The sequence below is a fragment of the Tamandua tetradactyla genome, chromosome 2 (assembly GCF_023851605.1).
Source record: "Tamandua tetradactyla isolate mTamTet1 chromosome 2, mTamTet1.pri, whole genome shotgun sequence".
Taxonomy (NCBI): Eukaryota; Metazoa; Chordata; class Mammalia; order Pilosa; family Myrmecophagidae; genus Tamandua; species Tamandua tetradactyla.
The window spans coordinates 2,670,512-2,691,769 of record NC_135328.1 but is presented as its reverse complement, the minus strand read 5'-3'; the positions used below and the strand labels follow the sequence as shown (position 1 = coordinate 2,691,769).

Below are 21,258 nucleotides of genomic sequence, written 5' to 3'. Positions count from 1 at the left end.
GTACATACCAGACAAAGGCCTTAAAAAACAATCCTGGATATGCACAAAGAGATAAAAGATAACACAGAGACAGAACTAAAGGATAACAGGAAAACAATGAATGAACGATATGAGAATCTCAATGAAGAGACATACATTTTTTAAAAAATTTTTTATTAATTTTAAATTTAAAAATATGACAACAAAGAAACACAAACATTCTTAATATATAATCATTCCGTTCTACATATATAATCAGTAATTCACAATATCATCACATAGTTGCTTATTCATCATCATGATAATTTCTTAGAACATTTGCATCAATTCAGAAAAAGAAATAAAAGATAACATAAAAAGAAATAAAAACAGAAAAAAAATTATACATACCATACCCCTTACCCCTCCCTTTCATTGATCACTAGCATTTCAAACTAAATTTATTTTAACATTTGTTCCCCTTATTATTTAATTTTATTCCATATGTTCTACTCATCTGTTGACAAGGTAGATAAAAGGAGCATCAGACACAAGGTTTTCATAATCACACAGTCACATTGTGAAAGCTATATCATAATACAATCATCATCAAGAAACATGGTGTATTAGTTAGGGTTCTCTAGAGAAACAGAATCAACAGGGAACACTTGCAAATATAAAATTTATAAAAGTGTCTCACGTGACTGCAGGAACACAGAGTCCAAAATCCACAGGGCAGGCTGCAAAGCCGACGACTCCGATGGATGGCCTGGATGAACTCCACAGGAGAGGCTCACCAGTCAAAGCAGGAATGGAACCTGTCTCCTCTGAGTCCTCCTTAAAAGGCTTCCCATGATTAGATTTAGCATCGCTAATTGCAGAAGACACTCCCTTTTGGCTGATTACAAATGGAATCAGCTGTGGATGCAGCTGACGTGATCATGACCTAATCCTATGAAATGTCCTCATTGCAACAGACAGGCCAGCGCTTGCCCAATCAGATAAACAGGTACCACAACTTGGCCAAATTGACACGTGTCCCTAACCATGACACATGGCTACTGGAACATAGCTCTACATTTTCAGGCAGTTCCCTCCAGCCTCTCCATTACATCTTGAATAACAAGGTGATATCTACTTAATGCATAAGAATAACCTCCAGGATAGCCTCTCAACTCTGTTTGGAATCTCTCAGCCATTGACACTTTGTCTCCTTTCACTCTTCCCCCTTTTGGTCGAGAAGGTTTTCTCAATCCCTTGATGCTGAGTCTCAGCTCATTCTAGGATTTTTCTCAATCCCTTCATGCTGAGTCTCCGCTCATTCTGGGATTTCTGTCCCACGCTGCCAGACAGATCCACACTCCTGGGAGTCATGTCCCACGTATACAGGGGGAGGGTGGTGAGTTTGCTTGTTGTGTTGGCTGGAGAGAGAGGCCACATCTGAGCAACAAAAGAGGTTCTCTTGGGGGTGACTCTTAGACCTAATTTTAAGTAGGCTTCACCTATCCTTTTTGGGGTTAAGTTTCATATGAACAAACCCCAAGACTGGGGGCTCAGCCTATAGCTTTGGTTGTCCACACTGCTTGTGAGAATATCAAGAATTCAACTGGGGGGTGGGGGCGTTGAATTTTCCGCCGTTCTCACCATTCCCCGAAGGGGACTTTGCAAATACTTTTCCACTCACTGATCAAATCACTCTGGGACTCATGGGGGCATCACTCTGGACAAACCAACAAAATCTTATGTCCTACTCAAGGTTCCATGTACTTATGTTGTTCAACCAGCTATCTACATAAGTTATATTAGGACATGCACTAGTCAAAATATAAATTTTGTACCAAATAAACATTCACACATAAGTTGAAATTTTAAAATATTAATTGCCATCTATTTTCAGCACCCTGCAGTAATGATATTCCTTTGTTCTTCCTCATGCAAAAACATTTTTTAAATCTGTACATTTAGTCACTATCATTATACACTCTAGGCATTCCTAGATTATACCATCTCAATCTTTATCATCTATTTTTCTTTGTGATTTCATTTATGCCTCCAGCCCTCCTTCCTCTATCATTCTCACATTTAGCTTCATTCAGTGTTTTAACATAATTGTATTACAGTTAGGTAGTATTGTGCTGTCCATTTCTGAGTTTTTATATTCAGTCTTGTTGTACAATCTGTATCCCTTCAGCTCCAATTACCCAATATCTTACCCTATTTTTATCTCCTGATCGTCTCTGTCACCAACGAAATATTCCAAGTTTGTTCACTAATGTCAGTTCGTATCAGTGAGACCATACAATAGTTGTCCTTTTGTTTTTGGCAAATCTCACTCAGCATAATGTCCTTAAGGTCCATCCATGTTATTACATAATTCATAACTTTATTCTGTCTTACAGCTGCATAATATTCCGTCGTATGTGTATGCCACAGTTTGTTTAGCCACCCATCCGTTGATGAACATTTTGGCTGTTTCCATCTCTTGAAAATTATAAATAATGCTGCTATAATCATTGGTGTGCAAATGTCCATTTGTGTCCTTGCCCCCATGTCCTTTGAGTAGAGACAACATATAGATGGGTCCTGTTTTTTATTCCATTCTGCCAGTCTATGTCTTTTGATTGGGGCATTTAATCCATTAACATTTAGTGTTGTTACTGCACGGGTAGTACTTTCTTCTACTATTTTGCCTTCTGGATTTTATATGTCATATCTAATTTTCCTTCTTTTTACCTTTACTCATAGTCTTCCTTTCTACACTCTTCTCCACACCTCTCTCTTCTGTCTTTGTATCTGTCTCTAATGTTCCCTTTAGTATTTCTTGCAGAGCTGGTCTCTTGGTCACAAATTCTCTCAGTGATTTTTGGTCTGAAAATGTTTTAATTTCTCCCTCATTTTTGAAGGACAGTTTTGCTGGATATAGAATTCTTGGTTGGCAGTTTTTCTCTTTTAATAATTTAAATATATCATCCCCCTGTCTTCTTGCTTCCATGGTTTCTGCTGAGAAATCGACACATAGTCTTATTGGGCTTCCCTTGTATGTGATGGATTGCTTTTCTCTTGCTGCTTTCAAGATTCTCTCTTTCTCTTTGACCTCTGACCTACTGATTACTAGATGTCTTAAAGTACTTCTATTTGGATCTATTCTCTTTGGGGTACGCTGCACTTCTTGGATCTGTAATTTTAAGTCTTTTATAAGAGTTGGGAAATTCTCAGTGATAATTTCCTCCATTAGTTTTTCTCCTCCTTTTCCCTTCTCTTCTCCTTCTGGGACACCCACAACACATATATTTGTGCTCTTCATATTGTCCTTCAATTCCCTGAGGCCCTGCTCATATTTTTCCATTTTTTTCCCTATAGTTTTTGTTTCTTGTCAGATTTCAGATGTTCCGTTCCTCAGTTCAGAAATCCTATGTTCTGTCTCTCGAAATCTACCATTGTAGGTTTCCATTATTTTTTTCATCTCGTCTACCGTGCCTTTCATTCCCGTAAGTTCTGTGATTTGTTTTTTCAGACTTTCGATTTCTTCTTTTTATTCATTCCTTGCCTTCTTTATATCCTCTTTCAATTCACTTATTTGGTTTTTGATGAGGTTTTCCATATCTGTTTGTACATTCTGAATTAATTGTTTCAGCTCCTGTATGTCATTTAAATTGTTGGTTTGTTCCTTTGACTGGGCCATATCTTCAATTTTCCTAGTGTGATTTGTTATTTTTGCTGGCATCTAGGCATTTAATTACCTTAATTAGTTTATTCTGGAGATTGCTTTCACTTCTTTTACCTAGAGTTTTCTTGCTGGATGAATTTGTTTTCTTTCTATTCTTTGACATTCAGTTCAGCTTTATCTGGAGCTCTAGCTTAGGTTTTGTTTAACAGAGGAGAATTTTTCAGTTCTTGTTTTCTTGTTTCTTGCCCTGCTTGTATGGTGCCTTTCCCCCCCACCGTTAGGAGGGTCTACTTAGGTATTATAGACCCCAGCCAGATTTTTCCAGACCAAACTGGCCTCCTATCAGGAGGAAAGAGTCACCTGTGTCGGTTTTCCCCGAGGGTGATACCCAGCAGGTTTTAAGACTTTCCTGTGAAGTCTCTGGTCTCTGATTTTCTTATCCTGCCCAGTATGTGGCACTTGTCTTCCTGTGGGTCCCACCAGCATAAGATGATGTGATACCTTTAACTTTGGCAGACTCTCCATGCTGGGGGCGTGGTGGAGAAAGAGGAGAGTTTGTAGGCTGGTTTTAATGGCTTCAAATTACCAAGTCCTGGGGTCTGAATTCCCTGAAGAAGGGAATCCACCTGAGCTGCGCTTCCCCCCTCCACTGGGGGTGGCAAAGACTCCAGACAAGCCCTCAACCTTGTTTCTGCCTATGCCTGGGGCAATTGCAGCCTGAAAAGTCCTGCCGCTATATCCAGAGGCAGTCAAGCCTTTGTAGAAACACAGCCACAAAAACCTCTGTTTCCTTTTTTTTTTTTTTCTTTTTCCGTCAGCCCTGCCCCCTCAGCTCCAGGACAAAAATCAGCAACCTCCAGTTTGACCAGGTTCACCTGAGCTGGGGGCCCATTTCCAGCAGTCAGAACTTGTTAATTAATTCCACAATTGGCGTTTTGTTGGGCTCAGCCCCTGCTGCTGGTAAAGTCCTTTCCTTTCCCCTCTGGGAAGCAGCCTGTGGGAGAGGGGCACCGGCCACCATGGCTTGGGGAACTCACGGTTCTGGGAGGTGCTCACAGCCGGTCCAGCTGGTCCAGACTGGGGTACGCTGTGTGTCCGGTCACTGACGTGGCCCAAGAGCTGTTCTGTACTGTGTCTGGTTATTTAGTAGTTTTTCTGGAGGACAAACTAAAATGCACACATTGTTAAGCCACCATCTTGGCCCAGAAGCCTCGACAGATTGAGACATACATTTTTAAAAGAACCAAACAGAAATACTGGAGTTGAAGACCACATTAATTGAAATGAAAACTTCCCTGTTGGGTTTCAGCAGCAGATTAAAGCTGGCCGAAGAGAGAATCAAGAAATGCAGAGACAAAACAGTTGAAATGATTCAAGCTGAGGAGCACAAAGAAAAAGAATGAAAAGAAAGTAAACAGAGACTTGTGAGATACTATCAGGTATACCAATATATGCATTTTTGTAAGAGAGACGGGGCAGAAGGAACATTCAAAGTAATAATGGCTGAAAACTCCCAAAATTTAACAAAATATACATCCAAGAATCCCAACAAGCCCCAAACAGGATAAACTCAAAATAAACCACACCGAAATACATAGTAGTCAAACTATCAAATGCTAAGGACAAGGATAGAGTTTTGAAAGAGGCAAGAGAAAAGCAACATGTAATATACAACAGGGTACCAAAAAAATTAAGAACTGATTTCTCATTGGAAACCATGGAGATAAGAAGGCAGTGGAATGACATATTTAAAGTGATGAAAGAAAAAAAAATGCCATTCTATCCAGCAAGGTTGTTTTACAAAAATGAGGGAGAGAGAAACAGAAAAGCTTCAAAACACTGTGCAGTGCTCTCATTTAAATGAAAGGGGGGGGGGGGAATGAAGAGAGAAAGATATTCCCAGATACACGAAAACTGAAGGAGTTCATCACCACTAGACCTGCTCTGTTGGATTTCGATGGTGTGAAAAGGAGTTTTTCAGATTGAAAGGAAAGGTCACTAGACAGTGGTCACAGAATAAAAGGAAAGGTCACTAGTAAGAGTTCTAAAGCACAAGGGCATAAAAAGTAGTGATAGATCTATGACTTGGGATGTATAAAGGATAAAGATATAATTTGTAAGAAGAACATAAAAGTGGGAGGATGGGGAAATAGAAGCAGTGTGTGTGTATGCTATTGATGTTAAGTCAGTATCAAATCAAATGCGACTGTTATAGATCCAGAATGTTAAATTTAGACCATGATAAGCACAGAGAAAAATCAGAAAGACATAATATGCAGAAAGATATGAGTACAATGCAGAAAAATCAAGCAAAATGGTACAATAAAAAAAAAGCACTGAAATATGCATTAGCAAAAAGAATTGAGGGAGAAAAAAGGTATAAGACTTACAAAGACCAAACAGCAAAATAGCAGAGGAAATTCCTATACCCAGTTACTTTACATGTAAGGGGGTTAAACTGTCCAGTCAAAAAAGCATGACCCAACTGTATGCTGTTTATAAGAGACTCACCTTAAATTCAAAGACACAAGTAGGCTGAAAGTGAAAGGATGGAAAATATATACTTTTAGTCAAACCATTAACTTTTATGTTTCACTAAGAAAATAAAGGCTGCCAATTACCATATCACAGTGCTTTATTGTCACTTTATTTTGTATTTTATGCTTTTCTACAGTGCTCTTTTTAACTTATTTAGATGTAAATTTTAGCATATATAGCATTCTTTGTCATACATAGAGAGAATATAAGCAAAATAAATGGGTTGAGGAATTTTTTAAATTTCTTTAAATCCATGATTTTTACACAGTATCTTTCTCTGTGCCATCAAGAGGATTAATGATGCAATATTATTAAGAGTTTTCCATTATTGCCATGATTAACTTTTAATCTAAAACTTTGACACTCATTCTACAATTTTCGCAGTGGCACTTTCTTGATCTTGTCAGGAAATGCCTAGTAATGACAACCTTTTCTTGACTACCACCTGTCCAACAGCAGTTATGACTCACCATTGATTATAAGACATATTCTTATTTTACAGTTGCTAAAATGTCCAGAAATGTGGAAAGTCAAAAAAAAGGTTATATTAAGTTAATATCTGTCAAATTTGCAGCTTTAGTTCTGACCTCTATGCTGAGATCCATTAACTATAGTATATAGTTCACTATATTAGCTATAGTATATATTATATAGCTAATGTCCTCTTGGATGTTCCACAAGCCTTTCCATCAACATTTGTAAAACTAAACTTTTCTTCTTCCCAGAATCAGTCTTCTCAATGACTTTACTATTTCTGACACTATTACTGACTTGACCAAGCTCTAGGTTTGAGTCTGTCCTCTTTCTTATTATCCATATTCATTCACTGTGTCCTGGCTGGTCTTTCTGAAAAAAAAAACTTCCACGTCTGTCCCTTATTATTTATTGTCACTAATGGAATTGAAATGACCATTTTGTTTGTTAGACTCATACGAAAGGGAACGTATTGGAATTACACTCAAGAACATCCTCATCTCGAAAGGCAGGGACTCACAAAGGCCTGGGCCAGAAATGGGGGCCACATAGTCCTCAGGGACTCCCTCCTGCTTTCTCTTTCTGAGGTCTTGTGTTGCCTCAACCTCTCAATAGAGTTTGCTTCCTTCAGAACGACTTGCACTGTGTTGACAGGCATGTAGCCAAATCTATATGTCCTCAATTTGATCAACTTCCCCGATCAGTGGTCTGGTTCTCAGCTGGAGAGAGTTGCATGTTTTTGGGAGGAAGAGGAGGGTAGTTTAAAATTTTTAACATACTTAGGGCTAAGTCTTCAATGGATAAGAGTTTTTTATTAGGTTTTAAATTGACTAATTTTAAGCAAACTTTAATGAAACAAACAATATTTTTACTATGATATCAGCATAATAGCTGGATGCTCTGTGCCATAATGTGTTTATGATGGTATACCACTTGGTGTCTCTGATATAATTCAGAACAGTAAAAGTAAATTTTGAATGTTTTCATGCTGAAAATGGCTTTATTTCCATCTTTGTACAGGAGGATTAGCAATAGTCGAACACTGAGAAGTAACCAAGTTTTCTACCTAAGGTTCAATGACTCCCCTTAGCTCAATTTCTTGAACTATCACAAGCCCTATGGAAGCATTATTCTCTGTGACAAATATGAATGATAAGCTGAGTCAGCGGAATTGTAATTAGTTCCTCCTCCTCATATTTTCTCAGGGACCCTCTGCCCAGTTTCAGCCTGGCCCATTTAATGAAGTGCTATTCAAATTACTCCCATTTGCAGCTGGATACAAGTTCTTTCCAAAGAAGTTCCTGGAAATGACTCTGTCTTAGCATATGTCTGCTTTGTTTCAGTTACTCTTGACTTCCCAAAATCATGAGGGTCTCATCTAAGGATTTGTTTAGCTTCCTTTACCACAGAGTAGGGATTCAGTGTTTTCCTGTTTTCATCGTTTGTTTCTGTTTGTTTTAACCAACTAATCATATTTTTCATTCAACAGGTGTTTATGTGCCAGAAATTGCTATTGTTGCTTATGTCTTAAACCAAGTGTTTTTCCTAAAGCTCTAGGGCATTTATCATTTTTTAAAATAATTGAATATTTTTATTGTGGCAAAATACACAAAGCATAAACTTTACAGTTTTATTTGTTGTTAAATGTACAGTTCAGTGTCATTAAGTATTTTCACAATACTGTGCAGCCATCACCACTGTCTAGTTCCAGAACTTTCTCATCACCCAAAACAGCAACCCCTGTACCCATTAGCAGTCACTTCCCATGCTCCCCTCCCCAGAGCCTTCGGCAGCTACAAATTTGCTTTCTGTTTCTATGGATTTGCCTATTCTGGACATTTCATATAAATGGAGTAATATGATATGTGGCCTTTTGTGTCTGGCTTTTTTATTTAGTGTAATGTTTTCAAGGTTCATCCATGTTGTAGCACACATCATTCCTTTTAGTGGTTGAATAATATTCCATTGTATGGATATACCACATTTTGTTTATCCATTCAGCTGTTGATGGACTTTTGTTTTGTGAATAACTGAATTTTGATGGAACACAAATAAAGACCCCTTGGATCTCCTTATCCCACCTTTTCACTAAAGACACTTTTATTCTAAAATGCCTAAGGGTAAAAAGTACAGGAGAGAGAGAAAAACGAAGACAGATTGTATGTCTGCCTTCACTGCTCACCACCCTCGTTCTTCTCTCCAGAAGCAGTTCTGACAACCTCTTTTCTCAGCCATCCAAACGGCCTAACATTTCTGAGATGCCATAAGATCTCACTTGATTTGAACCCCAAGCAGTCTTACATGTATTAAAACAAATGCATCTTATCCTCCATTATCACTTATCACAATCAGGCCCTGTAAATTATGGTTTTACAGGGAGTACTGTAGCTTCTCCAGTTTGACACCCCATCCTTCCTGCCTTTGTACCTTTGATATGTCTTCACTTCCTCTCTGCACATCAAATGTCTTGACTTGTTTTCCAGAAGGTCTGAAGAGGAAGACTCAGAATGGGAGACAGAGATCTATATTTGATCCTTCTAAATTATCTCCATACCTATGATGAACTGTGTCCAACCCCACAATTACCAATACCTCTATTATTATGCCCTTCGTATGAATTTTTATTTACTCCAGTAACCCTTTCAAAATATTCCAGGTCATGACTTGATGCATCCCACACTGATCCTTTGCTTTTTCAGACTGGATCAGATGTCACCTTGAGGAGTTGGATTTACGGTTCCTTAAATATTCTCTACGATTTTCCATAGCATAAGCCTTTCCTCCTCTTTCTGTTCCGAAGCAAAGCTTATCAGGGTATAAGACCACAAAGGTCTGCTACTGTTTCTAGAATTTTAAATTAAAATATCTATATAAAAGTTTTCATGTTTTTACTTTTTTGGTTAAAATTCTGTCTCTTAATCATTCTCCCATGGTTTCCAGTTTCACTAAATCCCTTTTAATTTCCTTTTGCCTTTTCATTTATAGGTCATGTACATTCAAGAATTCAACAAATGTTTATCAAGTACATACTATGTTCCTAGGCAGTATGCTAGAGAGTCTAACTGAATAACACATCAGAAACTGAATGTATTTATTAAATATTTCCCTGTGCTAAAGAAAGCACTGCATTTATCAGTTGCTCCATAAAATATGATGTTGCTCTAAGATTGAGTCATCCCTAGTCAACTCAAAAGGTTGATAGCTTTTGTAAGGATTCTACATAAAAATTGTAATGGATAGTGTTTTGAGTGTTTTCTTGTTTTAATTGAAAATGGAAGGAAGTTGATGTTATTAAACTTGGATGATACAGTAGCTGAGGGTTAGATGTATTAATCTATCTGTGTGTTTGAAATTTTGGTGATTTCTATAATTCAAATGACTTCCATAATGATACATTATTTAATTGTATGAATATACTCCAATATTAAACTGCCTAATTTGATGAGAAATTTGCATTTACCCCCATTCCCTCGTCTGCTCCCACAGTCCCTGCCAACCACTAATCTCCTTTCTGTCTCTTTAGATTTGCCTTTACAAGACAGTAAATGGATTTAGATAATATTGAATTGGGCAGTATATGATCTTTATGTCTGGCTTTCAACATGTTGCATGTTTTTGAGATTCATCCATGTTGTAGAAATGTCAGTATTTTATTTTTTTATTACCCCCAAAATATTCCATAGTTTGGATTTATCACGTTTGTGTATCTATTCATTATTTAATGGCCATTTGGATCATTTTTAGTTGTCTAATATGAAGAGTGTTGCTGTGAAAATTCACATATAGATCTTTATATGGACACTTGTTTTCAATTTTTTTGAAAAATTCCTAGGATTGGAATTGCTAGATTATATGGTAAGTTTATGAGTTTTTAAATTTTTTTATTATGAAATATAATTTTTTAACATTTTTATTGTGAAATATAACATACATGCACTAGAAAATGAAAGAAAAAGCTATAATTTTTGAAGTGCATTTTAACAAATAGTTATAGAATAGATTCAGAGTTTGTTTTGGGTTTCCATTCCACTATTTCAGATTTTTCAATCTAGCTGCTCCAAAACACTGAGAGATAAAAAAAAATATCAGTATAGTGATTCTGCATTCATACTCATTTGTTAAATCCTATTTTCTCTGTTATAACTCCTCCTCCTTTGATCCTTCTCCCTATCTATAGGGATCTTTGGGGGATGCCTTTTCTAATGTTGTCATGTTGAAAAGGAACATTGACAATACAGGATAGGGAGATGTAATGAGTTGATATTCTTGGAGAGGCTGGCCCCTCTGGGTTTCAGGATTTATCTGGCCTTGGAACACTCTGGAAGTTATCGGTTTTAAGAAAGTAAACTTAGTGCATGAAACTTTTATAAAGTCTCAATAGAGCTCTAGGTGTTCTTTAGGGTTAGCAGGGATGATGTTAGTTGGGGTTTGGAAAACCAAGGCAATTAGCAATATCTAGCTGAAGCTTGCATAAAAGTAATAGCCTCTTCACTCTATTAGCCACTATTGCCTTATTTTGTTACTCTTCTTTTCCACCTTTTAGTTAAGAAGGTGTTGTCGATCTCACAGTGCTAGGGTCAGGCTCATCCCTGGGAGTCTGTTCTAATTTGCTAGCTGCTGGAATGCAATATACTAAGTTACTAGTTTACGGTTCTAAGGCTGAGAAAATGTCCCAATTAAAGCAAGTCTATAGAAATGTCCAATTTAAGGCATCCAGAGAAAGATACCTTGGTTCAAGAAGACTATGAAGTTCAGGGTTTCTCTCTTAAGTGAGAAGGCACGTGGAGAACACAGGGTTTCTCTCTCATCTGGAAAGGTATGTGGTGAACATTGCATCACCTACTAGCTTTCACTCCTGGCTTCCTGTTTCATGAAGCTTCCCCAAAATGAAGACGTTTTCCTTCTTCATTTCCAAAGGTTGCTCGCTAGTGAATTCTCTGCTTCTCATGGCTATGTTGTTCTGCAGCATTCTGTCATCCTTCTCTGATCTCTCTGAATCTCTTGCTTTTCTTCAAAATGTTTCCTCCTTTATAGGATTCCAGTAAACTAATCAAGACCCACCTAGAATGGGTCAAACATGTCTCCACCTAATCCAGTCTAACACCTACTTATTTTTATTAATTTTTAATTTTTTAAAAATATAACAAACACAAATATTCTTAACTTATGATCATTCCGTTCTACACATATAATCAGTAATTCACAATGTCATCACATAGTTGCATATTCATCATCATGATCATTTCTTAGAACATTTGCATCAATTCAGAAAAAGAAATAAAAAGGCAACAGAAAAAAATTCATACATACCATACTCCTTACCCCTCCCTTTCATTGATCACTAGCATTTCAATCTAAATTTATTCTAACATTTGTTCCCCCTGTTATTTATTTTTATTCCATATGTTGTACTCATCTGTTGATAAGGTAGATAAGAGGACCATCAGAGACAAGGTTTTCACAATCACACAGTCACATTGTGAAAGCTATAGCATTATACAGTCATCTTCAAGAAAGATGGCTACTGGAACACAGCTCTACATTTTCAGGCAGTTCCCTCCAGCCTCTCCATTACATCTTGACTAACAAGGTGATATGTATTTAATGTGTAAGAATAACCTCGAGGACAACCTCTCGACTCTGTTTAGAATCTCTCAGCCATTGACACTTTATTTTGTCTCATTTCGCTTTTCGTCTTTTTGGTCAAGAAGGTTTTCTCAATTCCTTGATGCTAAGTCTCAGCTCATTCTAGGGGTTTTCTCAATCCCTTGATGCTGAGTCTCAGCTCATTCTAGGATTTCTGTCCCACGTTGCCAGGAAGGTCCACACCCCTGGGAGTCATGTCCCACGTAGACAGGGGGAAGGCAGTGAGTTTGCTTGTTGTGTTGGCTGAAGAGAGAGAGGCCGCATCTGAGGAACAAAAGAGGTTCTCTTGGGGATGACTCTTAGGCCTAATTTTAAGTAGGCTTGACCTCTCCTTTGCTAACACCCACCCTTGAGTGAGTTACATCTCCATAGAGATAATCTAATTAAAGTTTCCAACATACAGTACTGAATAGGGAAGAAACCGTAGCCTTTACAAAATGGGATTAGGATTACAACATGGCTTTTCTAGGGAACATACATCCTTTCAAACCAGCACAGAGTCATATCCTACCTTGTCAGGGAAATTTCAGCCTTGAATGTCAATGTCCCACGTAGTGGAGCGGGTACGGATTTTCCTTGCAGAGTTGGCCTTAGAGAGGCCATGTCTGTGCAACAAAAGAGGTTCCCTGGAAGCAACTTTTAGGCCTCGTTATAGGTAGCCTTAGTTTCTCCACTACAGAAATAAGTTTTATAAGAGCAGGCCTCAAAATCAAGGCCTTGGCTTATTTTCTTGGGAGTCCCCAATGTTTGAGAGAGTACCAAGGGTTTCCAAGATGGGAAAATTTAATAGTTCCATATTTTTTCTTCATCCCTCAGGGAACTCTACCAATGCTTTTTAATTATCAGCCCACCATAGCCTGGGATGTATCCAGGTATTTCAGTAAGCTATACAAAATTACAAGGCCTCATTCCCGTTCTGGGCTCCATGTGTTTGGGTTGTTTTAATGAGCTACCCAGACAGGTTGATTTAGATTGTGTGTTACAGAAAATTTAAGTTCTAGACAAAATAAACCTTTCTGCCTTTGGTCTCATACAGTAGGTGAAGCTCTAGAGTACATACACTACCATTTTTTAACCTGTATTTAGATTTAGCTTAATCTCAGCCAAATCAGCTTCGTTTTTATCTCTAATTGAAGCCTGATCTCCTTTGGGGTTATTTTAACTGTTATTGCATGTAGCAATGCTGATTTTCAAAGCTGCAGAGCTCCATCTCTGAGTCTTTCCAAGTTTCAAGGGAATGCCAGCTTGTACACATATATAGCTCAGTGTCTCAGAGTCTAGAAAAATACTTACAGCTTCAAACTATGTGTGACTGCTATAAAAACTTACAATCTAGTCTTCAATTTTCTTATAAGTATTTTCTGAAAGAGACCATGGCATAATTGTTTTTTGTTTCTGGCTTATTTTGCACAATTCATTGTTCTCAAGGTTCATTCTGTCTATTGTGTGCCTCACAGTGTCATTCCTTTTGTAGCTACATGATATTCCATTAGATGTACATATATATCATGGTTTGCCTTTCGGCTTTTCAGTCATTGTACCCTTCAGCCCCCTCCACCCATTAATCATCATGGATAATGTCCAAAATAAACAAATCATGTGTTACAGTGTCCTGGCTTCGTTGTGCCATCAGCAGCACTCTCAATTTTAGACAGTTTTCACTGGCCATGAGACAAAGAATGGATAAACATAGCCCCTCTAAATATCAAATCAACGCTCCCCCCCAATTATTTACCCCTAGTATTGCTGTGGTACTATTGATGTTTTCCTCTTAACTATAAGCCACAGTAGGCTATTTTAGCTTTTCTACTATACTCCTCTATTATTGACTCTTTGTGCAAGATCAAACCTTTGAAGTAGTTCATGTGAGAACTTATTTATAATTGTGGAGTTAATTGATAGGATACATGCCACTATTCATCCTCTTTCAATCATATTCACCTCAAATATGGCAACTTTTCTTATAACCGCACTAATTGCCTACCATCACTTCTATCTGTTCCCTTACATTTAAATTCAACCTCATTGGGCAACTCTTCCCCCATCTCTAGCTTCTCTGAACCTCTAAGTCACCTATATTCTGCAGTGTAAACCTTTGTGTTTACCTTTACCAAAGTCGTAATAGTGAAATCACACAGTATCTGTCCTTTTGTGTCTGACTTATTTCACTCTGTATTATGTCCTCAAGAGTCTTCCATGTTGTCATATGATCCAGGACCTCATTTTGTCTTTCTGAGGCATAATATTCCATCTTATGTGTATATCACATTTTATTTATCCCCTCATCTGTTGATGGGCACTTGGATTGTTTCAAATCTTTTGGCAATTGTGAATAGTGCTGCTACAAACATTGTTGTGTAAATGGTTGTTCATGTCTCTGCTTTTGGCTCTTCTGAGTATATACTGAATATTGGTATTGCTGGCTCATAGGGCAACTCAGTATTTACCTTTCTGAGGAATTGCCAAACTGTTTTCCACAGCAGCTGTACAATTATACAGTCTATCCAAGAGTGAATAAATGTTCCAATTTCTCCACATCCTTTTCAACATTTGTAGTTTTCTGTTTGTTTACTGGCAGCCATTCTTTCTTTAAAAAATATTTTTATAGTCAAACCTTAACAAACAAACATGCGAACATTCTTGACATACAAACTCTATACATGGTGTACAATCAGTGGCTCACAATATCATTACATAGTTGAGTGTTCATCACCTTGATCAGTTTTTAGAGCATTTACATCACTCCAGAAAAAGAAATTTAAAAAAAAAAGAAAAAATACATACATCCCATACCCTTTACCCCTCCCTCTCCCAATTTATTTTAACCTTTGTTCCCCCTATTATTTATTTAGTTTTTATCCATGTTTTTTACTCATCGGTCCATACCCTACATAAAAGGATCATTAGACACAAGGTTTTCACAATCATACAGTCACAGTGTAAAAGCTGTATCATTATACAATCATCTTCAAGAAACAAAGCTACTAGAACACAGCTCTATAGTTTCAGGTACTTCCCTCTAGCCACTCTAATACACCATAAACTAAAAAGGAGATATCTATATAATGCATAAGAATAACCTCCAAGATAACCTTCTCAACTCTGTTTGAAATCTCAGCCACTGCCACTATATTTTGTCTCATTTCTCTCTTTACCCTTTTAGTCAAGGTTTTCTCAATCCCTTGGGACCAAGTCCCAGCTTATCCCAGGATATCTGTCCCATATTGCCAGGAAGATTTACACCCCTGGGAGTCATGTTCCACATAGAGGGAAAGGGCAGTGAGTTCACTTGCTGTGTCGGCTAAGACAGAGAGACAACATACGACATCTGAGCAACAAAAGAAGTTCTCTGAGGATGACTCTTAGACCTAATTTTAAGTTGATTTAGCCTATCCTTTGCAGGGAGAAGCTTCACAGCCCATTGATTTGGCACTAGCAGCCATTCTTATCTTACCTAAGATAATAGGTAATATCTTATTGTAGTCTTGATTTGCATTTCCCTTATAGCTAATGAAGATGAGTATCCCTCATGTGCTTTTTGGTCATTTGCATCTGTTCTTGTTTTCCAGCATCAATCCATATGATCTCGTGTTTTTTCTCTTGATTTGTTAATGTGCTGTATTACACTGATTAATTTTCTTGTGTTGAACCACCCCTACATTCCTGGTATGAACCCCACTTGGTCATGATGTATAATTCTTTTGATGTGTTGTTGGATTTGATTTGCTGGTATTTTGTTGAGAATTTTTGTGTCTATGTTAATTAGGGAGATTGGGTCTGTCGTTTTCCTTTCTTCTAGTGTCTTTATCTGGTTTTTGGTATTATAGTGATGTTAACTTCATAAAATGACTTAGGTAGCGTTCCTTTTTCCTCAGTTTTTTGAAAGAGTTTGAGCAGGATTGGTATCAGTTCTTTTTGAAATGTTTGATAAAATTCCCCTGTGAAGCCGTTTGAAGGTCCTGGGCTTTTCTTTGTAGGAAGATTTTTGGTGACTGAATCTCTTTGCTTATAATTGGTTTGTTGAGATGTTCTATTTCCTCTCAAGTCAGTATAGGTAGTTTGTGCATGTATGGGAATTTGACTATTACATCTAACTTGCCTAGTTTATCAGCATGTAGTTGTTCATAGTATGATTTTTCTTAATTTCTTCAGGACCCATGGTAAAGACTGCCCTCTCATTTCTGACTTTGTTTATTTGCATCCTCTCTTTTTTTCTTTGCCAGCCTAGCTAGGGGTCCATTGATTTTATAGATTTTCTCAAAGAACCAATTTTTGGTTTTGTTGATGGCTATTGTTTTTTGTTGTTGTTGTTGTTGTTCTCCAGTTCACTTATTTCTGCTTTAATCTTGGTTATTTCTCTTATTTGATTTGCTTTGGGGTTAGTTTGCTGTTTTTTCTCTAATTCCTCCAGATATGCAGGTAAGTCCTCAATATTTGCCCATTCTTGTTTTTTAATATAGGTATTTAAGGCAATAAATTTCCCTCTCAGCACTGCCTTTGCCGCATCCCATACGTTCTGATATTTTGTATTCTCGTTTTCATTCATCTCCAAATATTTAGTGACTTCTCTAGCAATTTCTTCTTTGACCCACTGATTATTTAAGAATGTGTTGTTTAATCTGCATACATTTTTGAAAGCTTGGGTTCTTTGGTGACTGTTAATTTCCAGCTTCATTTGGTGGTCAGAAAAAGTGCTTTGGATGATTTTAGTCTTATTAAATTTATAAAGAGCTGTTTTGTGTCCCAGCATAAGATCTATTCTGGAGAACTTCCCATGAACAGTAGAGAAGAATGTATATCCTGGTGTTTGGGGGTATAGTGATCTATATATATCTATTAGGTCTAATTCATTTATCAAATTGTTTAAGTTCTCTATTTCCTTGTTGATCCTTTGTCTGGTTGTTCTATCTATAGTGGAAAGTGGTGTATGGAAGTCTCTCACTATTATTGTTGCAGAGTCCCTAGTTCTCTTCAGTTTTGCCAATGTTTATCTCATGTGCTTTGGCGCTCCTTGATTGAGAGCCTAAACATTTATGATTGTTATTTCTTTTTGGTAAATTGTCCCTTTTATTAATATGTAGTATCCTTTGTCTCTTATGACTTCTTTACATTTAAGTCTATTTTATCTGATATTAGTGTAGCTACTCCTGCTTTTTGTTGCATTTGCATAGAAGAGCTCCTCAATTCTATTCCATTGGTCTATATGTCTGTACTTATGTCAGTACCACACTGTTTTGATTTTCTTTTTGAATTATTCATTGTTTAGAAACACAACAGGTTTTTGCGTGTTCAACTTGTAATCTGCCATTTTTTAATTCATTTATTAGCTCTAGTGAGTTATTTTTGTGGATTATGATTATTTGGGATTTTCTATATATTGTATCATGTCATCTGCGAGTAGAGTTCATCTTTTCCAAGGTGTATGGCTTTTGTTTCTTTTTCTTGCCTAATTGTTCCAGCTAAAACTTCCAGTGCAATGTTGGATGATATGGGGAAAGAAGACAACTTTGTCTTATTCCTGACTTTGGAAGGAAAGCCTTCAGTTTTTCACTGTTGAGCATAATTTTAGTTGTGAAGTTTTCATAAATGGAAATCATTTATCTGATAAGTGTCCAAGATCTAGAATACATAAAAACTCTTACAATTACAACAGGAAGACAAACATCCCAATTTTTAAAAGGCCTAAGGAATTTAATAGATATTTGTCCAAAGAAGTTGTACAGATGACCAACAAGTGCACAAAAAGATGCTCAACATCATTCAGGAAATATCACTTCACACCCACTTGGATGACTGAAAGAAAAATAGGCAATAACAAGGGTTGCCAAGGCTGTGGAGAAATTAGAGCTCTTGAAAATTGCTAGTGGGAATGTAAAATGGTTCAGCCTGTGTGGAGAACAGTTTTTCGATACCTCAATAGGTTAAGCATGGAAATACAATATGACCCAGCAATTCCACATCTAGATATATGCCCAAGGGAATTGAGGATAGGTACTAACAAATACGTGTACCCATATCCATGCAGCCCTATTTATGAAGCCAAAGATGGAAACAGCCTTAATGTCCTTCAGTAGATGAATGGATAAACAAATGGTGGTATAACCATACAGTGGAATATTATTCAGCCATAAAAAAGAATGAAATAGTGATACATGCTACAACCTCAAAAACATTATACTAAGGAAAAGAAGCCAGACACAAAGGGCCACATATTGTATGATTCTATTTACATGTAATGCCCATAACAGGTAAATCCATAGCAACAGAAAGCTTATGGTTGCCAGGGGCTGGGTGGGTGAAGGGAATAGGGATTAACTGCTTAATGTGTATGAGGTTTTATTTTAGGGTAAAGAAAATGTCTTGGAAGTTGATAAAGGTTGGTGGTTGCACAACACTGTAAAATATTGTATCACTAAATTGTTCACTTTATAATGATTAATTTTATGTTATATGAATTTCACAATAAATTTTTTTAAAGGGAGTAGCCATTAGTTTAAAAAGTCCCTCCCCATTTTATCTTCTCCCCCTTCATTCCCAATCCTCAGTATATGGTCTTGGGCAAAAGTTTTTGGAAGAGAATAATGTTACCTTTTTAGATACCCTCAATTGTTTGTCCCAAGACAGAACGATTTGAATGGCAGTATCCTCTGTGAAAAGAGGGGTTAGGTTAGGTGAGAAGGAGAGCAGGGTGGCTGGCCCTGGGAATAACTCAGATAAAAGAGGAGGCCCTATGTCTCCAGTCATGCCTTCTGTTCTAGTTTGCTAGCTGCCGGAATGCAACACACCAGAGATGGATTGGCTTTTAATAAAAGGGGATTTATTTTGTTAATTCTGCAGAGGAAAGGCAGCTAACTTTCCACTGAGGTTCTTTCTTATGTGGAAGGCACAGGATGGTCTCTGCTGGTCTTCTCTCCAGGCCCCTGGGTTCCAACAACTTTCCCCGGGGTGACTTCTTTCTGCATCTCCAAAGGCCTGGGCTGAGCTGCGAGTGCTGAGATGAGGAATGCCGAGCTGCTTAGGCTGTGCTACATTGCGCTCTCTCATTTAAGCACCAGCCAATTAAGTCAAATGTCACTCATTGCAGCAGACACGCCTCCTAGCTGACTGCTGATGTAATTAACAACAGATGAGGTTCAAGTACCATTGGCTCATGTCCGCAGCAACAAAACTAGGTACATTCACCTGGCCAAGCTGACAACTGAATCTAACTACCACACCTTCCTTGAATAAGTTCCAATATCAGGGCCACAGGTCAGGGCAATGGGAAATTTTGCCTTGCAAGAGATAGTAAACCCCCATTCTGAGGCTGCTATGAGGAGTGAATATGTGTGGCGTTGTGATTACATAAAGTATCAGCATTACTAAGAAACGTAAAGGAACAATTATAACTGTGCATAATATGTGAGTGTATCATTTCAGAATTAATAAAGGACATTTTTTTAAATGAAAGAAGAAGAAACTGCCAAACTATTTTACAAAATGGCTGTGCCATTTTACATTCTCATCAGCAATGTATGAGGATTCCAGTTTCTCCATACTCTCACCAGCATGTTATTGTTCTTTTTTATCACAGCTATTCTAACAGGTGTGAGGTGACTCTGTATGCTTTTAAGGAAGATGGCAAACTGAGCATCCTGAAGATCTATTTTTTATTTAGAACTATTCTATTTTGAGCTGTTTTAAGACAGTTCAAATTGATTTCTGACTGCCTTTCTAAAGTACCTTATTTTAGAAGGTCTAATTGTAATCTGAATTAAGAATAACAATATGTTCAGATGTTCTGGCCCTTTGTCAGTTTTTACCCAGACTTAAGTTTGATGTTTTTAATGCACTTAAAAATGTTGTACTCAGCTGATAAACACACACTATATGGTTCCACTCTCCTCTCCCCAAAAATGGCTGAATATTTCTTCTGCCTGAGAATTTGAAGATTGGTTAATCAGGATACGGCATGTTTCAGTTAATCATCCCCTAGCTTTAGGCTGTGACTAGTTAAATGAGTTCACATGTCCATAAGCATGTTTGCATTTAGTTTGAAAGATCTGTAAAAGCCAAGAATGCTACCATAAGTGTCAGGGTCTTACCTCAAAGCACTTAGGAGCACTTGATGAGAAAATCCTTTGTCATGTTCACATACAAAAAATTTGGAACAGAAAAATTCTAAAGGTACTTTCAAGTTCTCTTGGAAAACTCTGACTGAGCAAGTTCATTAACCAGGTATCAGTGGTGAGACAGGTTTCAACAAATAACTTTCAGCCCCTCTAATTTTTAAAAAATATTTTTATTGAGACATCTTCATACTCATACAGTCCATACGTGGTATTCGGTCAGTGGCTCACAATATCATAACATAGTTGTGTATTCACACCACAATCGTTTTTAGAACATTTGTATCACTCCAGAAAAAGAAATAAAAAGAAGGAAAAAACATATACATACCTTACACCTTATCCCTCCCTCTCATTGACCACTAATATTTCCATCTACTCAATTGTCTACCCTTTATCCCCCCACCCTCATTATTTATTTATTTGTTTATTTATTTATTTATTTATCTTTAAAAAAGTATTTAGTTTTTTCTTTCTTGTGGGGGAGGGGGAGTTCATGGTCCGGGAATTGAACCCAGGTCTCCCGCATGGAAGGCAAGCATTCTACCACTAAACCACCCATGCACCCTGTCCTTAGTTTTTTACTCATCTGTCCATATGATGGATAAAAGGAGCATCACACACAAGGTTTTCATAATCACATGGTCATGTTATAAAAGCTATGTAATTATACAACTGTCTTCAAGAATCAAGGATACTAGAGCATAGCTCTACAGTTTCAGGTACTTCCATCCAGCCACTCCAATACACCATGGACTAAAAAGAATTATCTATATAATGCATAAGAATAACCGCCACAATAACCTCTTGACTCTTTGAAAATTCTCAGCCACTGACACTATATTTTGTCTCATTTCTCTCTTCCCC

The 21,258-nt window shown here is 37.3% G+C and overlaps 2 protein-coding genes across 6 annotated transcripts in view; one reads left to right on the top strand and one right to left on the bottom strand.

Moving 5' to 3' along the window:
• The window catches only part of ECM2 (extracellular matrix protein 2), a 96,957-nt gene extending 96,177 nt beyond the window's left edge, over nucleotides 1-780 (bottom strand). The window contains exon 1 of the mRNA XM_077138758.1: nucleotides 659-780. The gene's annotated coding sequence lies outside the window, so the exon portion shown is untranslated. The remainder of the gene's footprint in view (nucleotides 1-658) is intronic.
• Nucleotides 1-21,258, top strand: part of CENPP (centromere protein P) — a 387,615-nt gene that overhangs the window by 331,645 nt on the left and 34,712 nt on the right. The window lies entirely within an intron of this gene.